Source organism: Arachis duranensis, chromosome 4 (assembly GCF_000817695.3).
Source record: "Arachis duranensis cultivar V14167 chromosome 4, aradu.V14167.gnm2.J7QH, whole genome shotgun sequence".
Lineage (NCBI taxonomy): Eukaryota > Viridiplantae > Streptophyta > Magnoliopsida > Fabales > Fabaceae > Arachis > Arachis duranensis.
Window position 1 is genome coordinate 58,936,889 of NC_029775.3, and position 13,733 is coordinate 58,950,621.

Genomic DNA, 13,733 nt, shown 5'->3' on the forward strand with positions numbered 1-13,733 from the left:
CGCAATCTTCGTATATCTTTCCCGAGAGTTGCGCAACTATTGCGCCAACACTATGCTAGTAGCACAACCCCACTGACGCGCAGGCGTACATGCCGCTCGCGCGTCCCTCTGCTCTCTACCAATCCACGCGTGCGCCCACCGTACGCCTACGCATCGATCCTGCTGCAGCCAACTCTTCGTACATTTCTCTCGAGAGTTGAGCAAGTTTCAGGCCAACATTGTGCCACTAGCACAACCAACACTCGCGTATGCACGCACCTGGTGCGTACGTGCCCCTCCTTGCTTTGCTGCCTACACGTACGCGTGAGTGACACTTCTGCGTCCTTGCTATCTTCTACCCATCCATGCGTACGTGTGGATGGCGCGTGTGCGTCGATACTGCGACGCAGAAAACACCATAGCGCGCCCATTTTCAAGTCACTCTCCTACCCAATCACTTCTACCACCCTTTCTCAGCCCCTCTCACCGGCGGCACTAATCACCGGCGACAACCACCTCCGGCGGTCGTCCATACTTCTCTCTCCTCTTTTTCCCCATTTTTCTTCTCCGCCTCTCTCACTCACATTCCCCATTACGATCTTCTCCCTTTCAAAGTACTCTCACCTTTCATTTTGCTTTGTTTTTGCTTCTTTTTTTCTTTAATTGCATTTCGTTGCTCCCCTACTTAGCTAGCTTCTTATTCATGCTTACTTGTTTATTTGATTTTTTTCCCTTTTTCTATTTTTCATGGGTGTTGTGGGTAGAGATTTCTCTTGCATTAGTGGGTTCAATTATTATATCTTGATTTGCTTGCAATATGTGGTGCTCTATGATGATTGATAATGCTTTGTGGGATACTACATTGTTGCTTTTCCTCCATGTGTATGTTACTTAAGGGCTGGACACCAAGTGTTAGATGAAAGGTACATATGAGCTTTTCTTTCAAATTTGACTTAATGCTTTCCACTTAGTGTTCTTTCTCACTCACTTGCTTATTCCTATGTGCATTGAGCTTATTACTCCTCATGTCCCATATTCACATGCTCAACCCTTATGACTTGCTTCTTGTTATACATGTTTGAGTATATACTTCTCATGCCTCTTATTTGCATGCTTATATCACTCTTGCATCACATGCTAGTGACTTGCCATTGTGTCCATTGTTGTCTTAGTTACATGTTGCAGCTGTCATGTACTCAAGACACTTATTCTCTTCTGGCCTCCCTCGTCACTTGCATGATTGCCATTTATGAGTGCCTCTTCGAGTCTAATGCCTGTTTTTCCCCACTTTTACAGGATGGTCATCAAGAAGGATAAGGGAAAGGTGCCGAAGAAACCGGCGACTAAAAAGGCACCACAAGGATCCACTAATAAGGCGCACCAAGAACCTACGGCTAAGCCCCTCCTCAAGAAGGCACGAAGAATCGCCACTATTGATGCATTAGAGAAGGATAACCCTCCGAGGGACCCAACCAAGTTCCCCAACCGGTACTGTGAGCTTGTCTACCCCATGATAATTGAGAACTATCATGCGGAGCCTCTTCTTGCCCCTCTGACTCATGTTGTTCCGTTCGTGATACCTCGCATTGAAAGGCGGCAATGGGGGTTTCTCGTGAGACAACCAAAGCCAACCTATCCTGGGTGGTGGTGTTTTACTCCAACTACCACTCACCTTCTCTTGCATCAATTTTTGTGCACTGGAAGCAAGTTCCCATCACGGAGAAAGCTATTCAAGGAGTGCTTATAACTGGGCCATTAGCGGATGTGATTGATGCCTACCAAGAGATATTATCGGCACATTGTGAATATGGTTTTGATTGGGATGCCATTTTCTGGGTCATCGCCATACCCGTAGCAGTTTGGATCTGAGGGAGGATGCGACCCCTGCCCAAGGGCATTGATGGGTGATATCTCACTGTGGAGGCTCAAACATGGGCCCAAATCTTAGCCCATTATGTGCTTCCAAGCACCCACGGGTCATCTATCACCGCCGAGCTAGCCTTATTTATTTGGTACATTCTTACTGAAAAATCGGTCAACATCTCATCTATCATCCATCAAGCCATGAGATGTATCTATGCCAAGGGAAACTTACCCTTCCCCGCTTTAGTGATGGAGTTAGTTGCCGTGGGCGGTGTTTCCCGAGAGACGTAAGATCGGAAGGCCATGATCCCGGTTGATGGTAATATTGTTCCAACCGGGAAATATCTCAAGCCTCCAGCGGACACCGGTAACCTTGACATAGCAATCCCCGTGAGCGTCTCGACTGCTTCATCTGCACCACCAAGACCATCCCACCAACGCATTGAGGATCTTCACAAGAAGATAGATCGTTATGAACGGCGGAACCAACGCCGGTATGCTTATGTGAAGAAGCTTCTAAGTGTAGTCACCCCACCTATGGAGGAACTGCATATCTCCACATCTACCGCAACCTTAAGTGAAGATAGCGATGATGAGGGAGATGATGGACATTTCGGAGCCGGTTTCCCATTGCGCATCACTCATAGCACGGCGGACCGTGCTAAGTTTTAAGTGTGGGGAGGTCGGTCGACCAATCTCCATAGGTAACACCCGAATAAATCTTGAATCTCTTTTGTTAATTAGGATAGATTGCATGATTAGGTTTTGTTTTTTTACCATTTGCATGATAGAGATGTCTTGTTAGGTCTACTTGGTTAAAGTAATGACTTCTTTTCCAAAGCATTAGAATTTTTGGGCAACCCCACCAATTTTGAAAAATGTAATTTGGAACACAGATTTTGAGTTGAGAACACAAGCAAGTGAGTTTTGAGCCTAATTGCGTGGCTACATCTTATAGCCACTTATCTTCCTTCTTGTGTGTATTATTCTCTCTCTATGATTGTGATGCTTAATTTGTTTGACTCTATATGTCCATTGTTGTATGTATGAATGCATGTATATAATTGAGGCCATCATTTCGCCTAGCCAGTTACCCAAATGGCCTTACCCTATAACAACCTTTGTAACCAACTTTGAGCCTGTGCTTAACCCACTTGTTCTTAATTTCAGCACATTACAAGCCAAAAGTGGAAAACCATGAATGTCCTTATTTGAATTTTTGATTAGCTTAGGCTAGTTGTGTGTGTCATTCAAGTGTGGGAAACGGGAGGGGGGTATTGGTTGAGGTAACAGCATGTTATTGTTTGTGTTAAAAATATTGGGAAGTGGATACGTACTCATGTGTTGACTAAAAATGTAGACCGTATGCATTAACAAGAAAAAAACAAGAGAAGAGAAAAACAAAAAGGAAAGAAAAAGAATGAATAATGAAAAAAATATAGAAGAAAAAGAAAAAGAAAAGAAAAAGGAAAGAGAGGAAAAGGGGACAAAATGCCCCAAAGTAAGACTTAATAACAATCAATGCATTTGTGTAGTAATCTAGAGTTAATGCATGAGTATGTGAAAAAGTGACGAATGGGTAGTTAGGTTAGTACATAATTGTATAGGATGTTATATAGGTTAGGTTGAAAGCTTAGGTTAATCAAAGAACTCAAATTTTAGTCCACTTAGCCAAATATATATCCCTACCTTCACCCTAGCCCTATTACAACCTAAGGAAAGACCTCATGATATAAGTATGCATGCATAAAATAATTGTTGATTGTTAGAGGAAGAATAAATTTTGGAAAGCATGAAATAGAGGAGAAGTGAGTGATTAACCCTATACACCGAGCAAATAGAGTGCAAACACTCCTGGTGAGGGTTCAAAGCCCAAATTCCTTGTTCCCGGCTCTCACGAGCGTTCTTCATGCAAGTTGTGCGCATTTCACTTTGATGATTAAAAATGGTAGAATTCATGCATTGCTTATCATTTTGCCCTACGTGCTTATGTTTTCTCTTGGAAGATTGATTTGCTTGTGACCAAGTAGATAATAACACTCATCGTAGTTGCATTCGTATAGATAGATTACATTTCATGAATCTCATTCTCTTGTAGTCCTTTGGTCTTTTGCTTTCCTTTAGCATGAGGACATGCTATTGTCTAAGTGTGGGGAGGTTGATAAACCCCGTTTTTAGGGTTTATCTTGTATGGATTTTGAGGGTTTATCAATGATCTTTCACACTTATTCCTATAAAAACGCATGATTTTGTGTTCCTTTCCCAACTTTGCCTCAGAGATGAAAACATGCTTCTTTTACATCAAATTAGATATCTTTTAATCCTCCTCTATAACCATTTGATGCCGTGATCCATTTGTTAAGTGATTTCAGAGCTTATATGGCAAGGATGGCTTGGAAGAGAGGGAGGAAGCATGCATAATGGAAAGGAGCATGGAAAATGGAGCTTTGGAATTTTAGCAGCGATGTGTACGCATGCCTTGCGCGTATGCGTGGATGCGCGCTACCAAGAGTGGCGCGAAGGAGACAAAGCCAAAAGCCGGCGCACTCGCTCGGCTTAGCCACAACCTCTAGGGACGCGCATGCGTGCTTTACGCTGGCGCATGGATCGCAAAAGCCCCAGGGACGCGTACGCGTACTGTGTGCGTACGCGTCGATGTCCGCACGTGATTTTTTAAAGAGAAAATGTGACCAGCGAGTTCAAGCAGTTACAGACCCTGTTTGGAGCAGAATTTCTGGTAGGAAAGGCATAAGAGGACCAAGGATTGAGAGATCTACACCCATTCACTCATATTACACACATTCTAGATATTTTTTAGAAGTTAGTTACATTTTGTAGAGAGAGAAGCTCTACCTTCTCTCTAGGATTTTGCTCTTTTCATCTCAATTTCTCTTGGATTCCTTTGGTGAGATCAATTACTAATTCACTTCTACTTTGATTCATGTTGTAGATCTACTCTTCTATCCTCAATTAGTGTTCTTTTGATTCATTCACTTTGGATCTTAGATTTGTTACTTTGTTACTTTGATTTTGATCAATGAAGTGAGGAATTTGATTCAATTATTTAATTGTTGATATTTGCTTGAATTAGATAGCTAGAATTCAATTCCTTTTCTTAATTTCATGATGTCTCTTAATATTTGTGATGACTTGCATCATCTACGCTTTTTTCTTGCATAAAAAGGACCATAAAAGAGCATAATCTCATTTGATCACCGCAATTCATGCAACATTTGATGAATATTATGGTACATTGCTTTGAAATGAGTTGTGCTGAATTTTAGGTGAAAAAGACATCAAAAAGGGGATGAAAAGAACAAAACAAGCTTGACATGTGAAATTGGCGTGCCACTTGGAGCAAATGCCACAAAAATGCCCTGGCTTGGCATGCCAGGAGCTGGGCGTGGCACGCTAGTACTGTTGTCCAGAAAGGATCCTCAAAGCATTCACATGGGCGTGGCACGCTAGAAGCTAGGCGTGGCACGCCAGTACAATTTTCCAAAGAACGACAATGAAGGCCACTAAAGGGGTGTGGCATGCCAAACTGGGTGTGGCACACCTAGCCCATCACTTACTATGGGCGTGCCACTTGAGCCTTGTGCATGGCACACCAGTTTATCACTCCAGAAGGGATCATCACTGGGGCGTGCCTCTTGGTATTGAAGGCGTGGCACGCCAGCTTCAATGTTACGTGGGCGTGCCACTTGAGAATCCAGGTGTGGCACGCCAAGCTTAAGAAAACCACAAATGAATAGGCGTGCCACTTGAGCAAGAAAGGCGTGGCACGCTAGTACAATATTTCAGAGAAGGGGCTAAAGGATAGAAAGGTATGGGCATGCCACTTGAGGTCGAAGGCGTGGCACGCCAAGCCTCCAAGCGTGGCACGCCAGTGCTCAAGAAGACCAAAGCAAATGCTAGGCGTGCCACTTGGTATCGAAGACGTGGCACGCCAGCTCAAGAGTCTCATTTGGGCGTGCCACTGGAATGCTGGGCGTGGCACGCCAGCTGCTGGAACAAAGGCAAAATGAGGGGCGTGGCACGCCAGCCTCTGGGCGTGGAACGCTAGTTATACTTTCCAGGTAAAAAGATAGGAGGCCAACCATAAGGGCGTGCCACTTGCTATCGAAGTCATGGCACGCCATCATCACCAATCAACCAAAGAGGAACTGGGCGTGCCACGCTAGTTCAACTCTCCAGAAGCAAGAAGAAGAGGGAGAAGGCCTGGGCGTGCCACTTGGGCTCGAAGGCGTGGCACGCCAGGCTACACAAGTGACTAAAAGGCCCTGGGCGTGCCACCTGGGTTCGAAGACTGGCACGCCAGGGATGCTAATGAAGGAGGGCGTGCCACTTGACGAGCTGGGGGTGGCACGCCAAGCCACTGAAGCGCCAGCCACACGCCAGCTGTAAGATCACGTTTATTGAGTTTCTTTTCCCTCCAAATTGTATTTTTCTTTTCACTTTTGTATTTCCTTTATTTTAAGAGTTGGTAGTAGTATAAATAACCCAAAAAGTATTGAGAAAGGGGGGTCAAGTAGTGAGAAAGCGAAGTTGTGGAATAGGGTTTTTAGATTTACTTTTCACATCATCATCTTCACTATCTGGAGTACCTTTCTCTGAGCTATGAGTAGCTAAATTCCCTCTCATTGAGAGAGGGAGCTCTGTTGTACTTGATGGATTAATGATAATAAATTTCTTTTTATCTTCATCTTCTCTTTGATTTGCTAGAAGGAATTTCGTTCTTCATGCTTAGTATTCAATTATCTTGGAAATGAGATTGAATGCAAAATGGGTTTCATGGGAACCTTGGAAAAGGAACCATGAAACCATGCTAGAAATCCCTTCTCACACTTGTGTAGGATCTGGGTTTTAGTGTTTTCTCGAGATTTGATGGCCCAAATTGGCATCAAAACGCCGGTCAGAGACCCTTTTCTAGCGTTAAATGCCAGAACTGGCATAAAAGCTGGAGTTAAACACCCAAACTGGCACTAGAGTTAACGTTTAACTCCAAGAGAATCCTATGCATGTGAAAGCTTTAATGCTCAACCCAAGAACACATCAAGCGGGCCCCAGAAGTGGATTTCTGCATCATTTACTTATTTCTGTAAACCCTAGGTTACTAGTTCACTATAAATAGGACCTTTTACTATTGTATTTTCATCTTTTGATCATCTTCGATCCTGGGATCAGGTCTTTGAACCCTTTTTCGATTGTTTCATGTTATTACGGCCATGCCTAGACCTTGTTCTTATGTATTTTCAACGGTGGAGTTTCTACACATCATAGATTAAGGTGTGGAGCTCTGTTGTTCATCATGAATTAATGCAAAGTACTATTGTTCTTCTATTCAATTCATGCTTATTCTTATTCTAAGATATTCACTCGCACTTCAACCTGAAGGTGTGATGATCCGTGACACTCATCATCATCTTCCCTTATGAAGGCGTGCCTGACAACCACTTTCCTTCTATCTGTGAGAGCTTGAGTGTATAGCTCTTGGCCTCCTAGTTCACGATGCATGGTTGCCTCTCTTGACAACAGAGCCTTCCATTATGTGAGATCAAAGTCTTCGAATTTGTTTTATTTAGAATTTTATTAATAATATTTATATATTAGTGTTAGTGGTCGATCAATTGGATTACAAAATTTCCCATAAAAATCATATTTTTTAGCTAGTTTTTTTTTTCAATTGCAAAATCTCTAGTTGTTTTCTTTTAATAAATAAACACTTTCTAAAAGGATTTCCTAATAATATAATAATAAAAAGGGTGGCATTGTGCTAAAAAGGGAAGGAATAAGGCAAGCAGTATGTTAATTTCTCAACTTTACTTTAAAAGAGTCCTTCCCCTATGCTGCGTTCTTGGACAAAAGAAAAAAGAATTTTTGAGGTGAAATCAAAATAATATAATTCTAAAAAGCAAGAGCAGCAAATCAAGTACACGTAAAAAGAGATATGTATTTGTATTTTTCTATTTTTTTAGAGTTAAACAAAGGGATTCGCAAATAAAAGTGCTAATGCTACAACCAGCCCATAAATTGTTAACGCTTCCATAAATGCTAGACTAAGCAATAAAGTACCCCGTATTTTTCTCTTTGCCTCTGGTTGTCGCGCAATCCCTTCTACTGCTTGCCCTGCAGCAGTGCCTTGGCCAACCCCAGGTCCAATAGAAGCAAGCCCTACAGCCAACCCAGCAGCAACAACGGAAGCAACAGCAATCAGTGGATTCATGATAAGTTCCTCTCATCCAAAAAAGGGGGAAATGGTTAATGATACAAGCAACCAATTTTGACTTGAATTTTCCAATTAATAAAAAAGATTTATTCAGTCGAAATATTCTTCCAAAGCATACGGCTTTCTGGATGTAGATGATGATATCTATACAGATGGATCTTATATATATCACACAATGAAGTACCGCATGAGTGGATATATAGGAATCCAAATCCGCCGAATCACTCATGTTATGATCGTCTACATCCTAGGTCTTCCTGTTCCTTCATCTGGCTTATGTTCTTCATGTAGCATTCAGACCGAATGACTCTATGAAATTACGTCGCTACTTACGCATAGTTCGGGTAACGTAGGAGACATCTCTATTTTTCCCCCGGGGAATCCAATCCTTAGAATTACCACTGCTTAGCTTTCAATTCGCCTTTGACCATCAAATGAAATGTGAATAACCCCCCCCCCCCCCCTCTTTGAAACAAGGGGTGCCTCTGGTTCTGTCGGTGCTTGAAACAATTTTGTCTTCTCCATATTACTATATCTCTAGAGTCAATAATTTTATATGAGGAACTACTGAACTCAATCACTTGCTGCCGTTACTCTTCAGTTTTCTGTTGAGGTCTATCCTGTGGAGGTACTCAAATTGGATCAGTGATCAATTTCTAGGTTTCGCCGTAAACCTAATTGGTTACTTCCAATTACGTAAATCAATAGTTCAAACCGCACTCAAAGGTAGGGCATTTCCCATTTTAATAGGAACTTCTATACCAGAAACAATGGTATCTCCAATTATAGCCCCTCTGGGGTGTAAAATATATCTTTTCTCACCATCCCCATAGTGTATGAGACAGATGTATGCATTTCGATTAGGGTCGTATTCTATGGTTACGATTTTACCATATATGTCTTTTTCATTCCTGCAAAAATCGATTTTATGTTGGCAGCATTCTTGAGATCTGGAAAGTCTAAACCTTGTCTGTGGTATTCCGAGTAGGATATGGGATGGAATGAATGTGACGAGCTTCAAACTCGTGACTGTTGGGCACAATGACAGTGTGCAAAAGGATCAATGGATCTTATTTCGACACAATCGAGAACCAACAGATGATTAGCCCTACGTAACCCGTAGTCGGACCATTTTCATTGAGAGGATGGACGGTAGCCATTGACAATGGTGATCCCCCAACATACAGCTTGCCATGGAAGGGAATGTGCATGACAAGATGAAGGCAGTAGGAAAGCAGATATTCTGGAGGAATAAAGCATCTCCATACTCTTATCTGAAATTCCCACTAATGAATTACATAAGTATCTCTATCTTATTTTTATGTCTTATTTATCTTTTAATTATCAACACCTCAAAACCATTTGAATCTACCTGACTGAGATTTACAAGATGACCATAGCTTGCTTCAAGCCGACAATCTCCATGGGATCGACCCTTACTCACGTAAGGTGTTACTTGGACGACCCAGTGCACTTGTTGGTCAGCTGCACGGAGTTGTGAAGAAGTGTGCGTATCACGATTCCGTGTATCAAGTTTTTGGCGCTGTTGCCGGGGATTGTTCGAGTTTGGACAACTGACGGTTCATCTTGTTGCTTAGATTAGGTATTTTTTTTCTTTTTATTTTGTTCTTCAGAATTTTTAAGAATGAATTCTAGAGTTTCAGATGATGCTTTTATCATCACAGGAGCTAGTTGATTCCCATCAATTTGGCTGTTGTGTCTAATGTCTTGTTGAAGCTTGGCTGACCATGTCTAATCTTTTTAGACTGAAGCTTTAGACTAACATTGCATGATTCCTGCAATTCTTATTAAAAATTTTTTAGTTTCTTATTTTTTTTTCAAAAAGATTTTTGAAAAATTACAAAAGAATTATAAAATCATAAAATCAAAAATATTTTTGTGTTTCTTGTTTGGGTATAGAGTCAAATTTTAAGTTTGGTGTCAATTGCATGTTTTTATTTTTCTTGCATTTTTCGAAAATATATGCATTGTGTCTTCTTTGATCTTCAAGTTGTTCTTGATGATTTTCTTTGTCTGATCTTTAAATTCTCTTATTTTGTGTCTTTTGTTGTTTTTCATGTGCATTCTCAATTTGTTAGTGTCTCTAGTATGAAAATTTCTAAGTTTGGTGTCGTGCATGTCATTCTTTTCTTAAAAATTTTCAAAAAAATATGTTCTTGATGTTCATCTTGACATTCAAAGTGTTCTTGCATGCATTGTTTATTTGATCTTAGTTTTTCATGATTAGTTTCATTTTGTTATTTTTCTCTCACATCATTAAAAATTCAAAAAAAATCAAAATTATGTCTTTTCAAGTCAATAATACAGAGAATTGAAGATTTAGAACATACAGCAGTGAAATCACAGAGAAAAAGCTGGGCATTCAAAACGCCCAGTAAGGAAGGATTTCTGGCGTTTAAACACTAGCCAGGGTACCTGGCTGGGCGTTTAACGCCCAAGGAGGTAGCCAAGTGGGCGTTAAACGCCAGAATGGATACCATTCTGGGCGTTTAATGCCAAGATAGCATCAAGGAGGAAATTTTGTTTTCAAATTATATCTTTTTCAATTTTTTTTCATGTTTTAAAACTGATTTTTCAAAATCTTATCTTTTTCATATCCTCTCATATCAATCAAATCTTTTTCATTTTTCTTTTAATATTTTCAAAAATCTGTGCTAACAATTAATGTTGTGATTAAAAAATTTTCAAGTTTGTTACTTTTTTGTTAAGAAAGGTTCAATATTTGAATTTTAGAACCATATCTTTTAATTTCTTGTTAGACAAGTCATCAATTTTAAAAATCAAATCTTTTTCAACCATATATTTTTAACAAATAAAATTTTCTTCAATCATATCTTTTTAATCATATTTTTTTAAAATCAAATTTTTTTTCAATCATATCTCTTTTAATTTGATTTCAAATTTTTTTCGAACTTCTTATCTTTTTAAAATAATTTTCAAATCTTTTTCAACTAATAACTATTTCTTATCTTTTTCAAAACCACCTAGCCACTTCTCTATTCCCAATTTTCAAAAATCACTAACCACTTTTTCAAAAAGATCCTTTTTAATTTTTGAAAACCCTCTCTCTCATTTTTTTCTATTTAATCACTAACACTTATCCTCCTTTAATAATTCGGATCCCCTCCCTCTCTATAAGTTCGAATTCTTCTCTCTACCTCATCCTTCTAATCTTCGTATCCTCTAACATATCAAGGAATCTCTATACTGTGACATAGAGGATTCCATACTTTCTTTATTTTCTTCTCTTTCATATGAGTAGGAACAAAGATAAAGGCATTCTTGTTGAAGCTGATCCTGAACCTGAAAGGACTATGAAGAGGAAATAAGAACAATGCCAACAACGCATGGAAGGTGCTTGGTGACTTTACTGCACCAACTCACGATTTCTATGGGAGAAGCATCTCTATTCCTGCAATTAGAGTAAAAAACTTTGAGCTTAAGCCTCAATTAGTTTCTCTGATGCAACAGAATTGCAGGTTTTATAGACATCCATTGGAAGATCCTCATCAGTTCTTGGCTGAATTTTTGCAAATCTGTGACACTGTTAAGACCAATGATGTTGATCCCGAGGTCTACAGACATATGTTTTTCCCTTTTACTGTGAGAGACAGAGCTAGTATATGGTTGAACTCACAACCTAGAGACAGCCTGAACTCTTTCGAAAAGCTGGTCAATGCCTTCTTAGCTAAATTTTTTCCACCTCAAAAGATGAGTAAGCTTAGACTGGAAGTTTAAACCTTCAAACAGAAGGAAGGTGAATCCCTCAATGAACCTTGGGAAAGATACAAGCAATTGATCAGAAGGTGTCCCTCTGACATGCTCTCAGAATAGACCATCATAGGTATCTTCTATGATTGTCTGTCTGAGTTATCCAAGATGTCATTGGACTATTTTGCAGGCGGATCTATTCATCTAAAGAAAATGCCTGCAGAAGCTGAGGATCTCATTGAAATTGTTGCAAATAACCAGTTCATGTACACCTCTAAAAGAAATCCTGTGAACAATGGGACAACTTAGAAGAAAGAAATTCTTGAGATTGATACTCTGAATGCCATATTGGCTCAGAACAAAATATTGACTCAGGAAGTCAATATAATTTCTCATAGTCTGACTGGATTGTAAGCTGCATCTGGTAGTGCTAAAGAAGCCTCCTTTGAAGGAGAAGCTTATGACCCTGAGAATCCTGCAATGGAAGAGGTGAATTACATGGGAGAACACCATGGAAACACCTACAATTCTTCATGGAGGAATCACCCAAATTTCTCATGAAAGGATCAACAGAAGCCTCAACAAGGCTTCAATAACAATAATGGTGGGAGAAACAGGTTTAGCAATAGCAAACCTTTTCCATCATCTTCTCAGCAACAGACAGAGAACTCTTAGCAGAATCGTTCTAGCTTAGCAACCATAGTCTCTGATCTATCTAAGACCACACTAAGTTTCATGAATGAAACAAGATCCTCCATTAGAAATTTGGAGGCACAAGTGGGTCAGCTGAGTAAGAAGGTTACTGAAACTCCTCATAGCACTCTCCCGAGCAATACATAAGAAAATCCCAAGAGAGAGTGCAAGGCCATAACCATGACCAACATGGCCGAGCCTGGAGAGAGTGAGGAGGACGTGATTCCCAGTGAGAAAAACCTCATGGGATGTCCTCTGAACGAAAAGGAGTTCCCTCCTGAGGAACCAAAGGAATCTGAGGCTCATACAGAGACCATAAAGATTCTATTGAACCTACTTCTGCCATTCATGAGCTCTGATGAGTATTCTTTCTCTGAAGAGGATGAAGACATTGAAGAGCAAGTTGCTAAGTACCCTGGAGCAATCTTGAAGCTAAATGCCAAGTTATTTGGTAATGAGACTTGGGAGGATGAATCCCCATTGCTCAATAATGAACTAAGTGCATTGGCTCATGTAAAGATACCTCAAAAGAAACCGGATCCCGGAAGGTTCTTAATACCTTGCATCATATGCACCATGACCTTTGAAAAGCCTCTGTGTGACCTGGGGTCAGGCATAAACCTCATGCCACTTATGTAATAGAGAAACTGGGAATCTTTGAGGAACAAGCTGCAAGAATCTCACTAGAGATGGAAGACAAATCAAAGAAACAGGCTTATGGACTTGTAGAGGATGTCTTGGTAAAGGTTTAAGGCCTTTACATCCTTGCTGACTTCAAAATCCTAGACACTGGAAAGGATGAAGATGAATCCATCATCCTTGGCAAACCCTTCCTAGGCACAGCAAAAGCTATGATTGATGTTGACAGAGGAGAGCTGGTCCTTCAAGTGAATGAGGACTACCTTGTGTTTAAGGCTCAAGGATCTCTTTTTGTACACATGGAAAAGAAGCATGAAAAACTTCTCTCAATACAGAGTCAACCAAAGCCCCCACATTCAAACTCTAAGTTTGGTGTTGGGAGGCCACAACCATGCTCTTAGTATCTGTGAGGCTCCATGAGAGCTAACTGTCAAGCTATTGACATTAAAGAAGCGCTTATTGGGAGACAACCTAATCTTTATTTATCTTTGTTAAATTCCCATTTTCCATCGTTAGTTTATGTCTTCTTTAGGTTGATGATCATGTGGAGTCACAAAAACAATTGCAAAAATTAACGCACATTCAAAAATAGCATTCA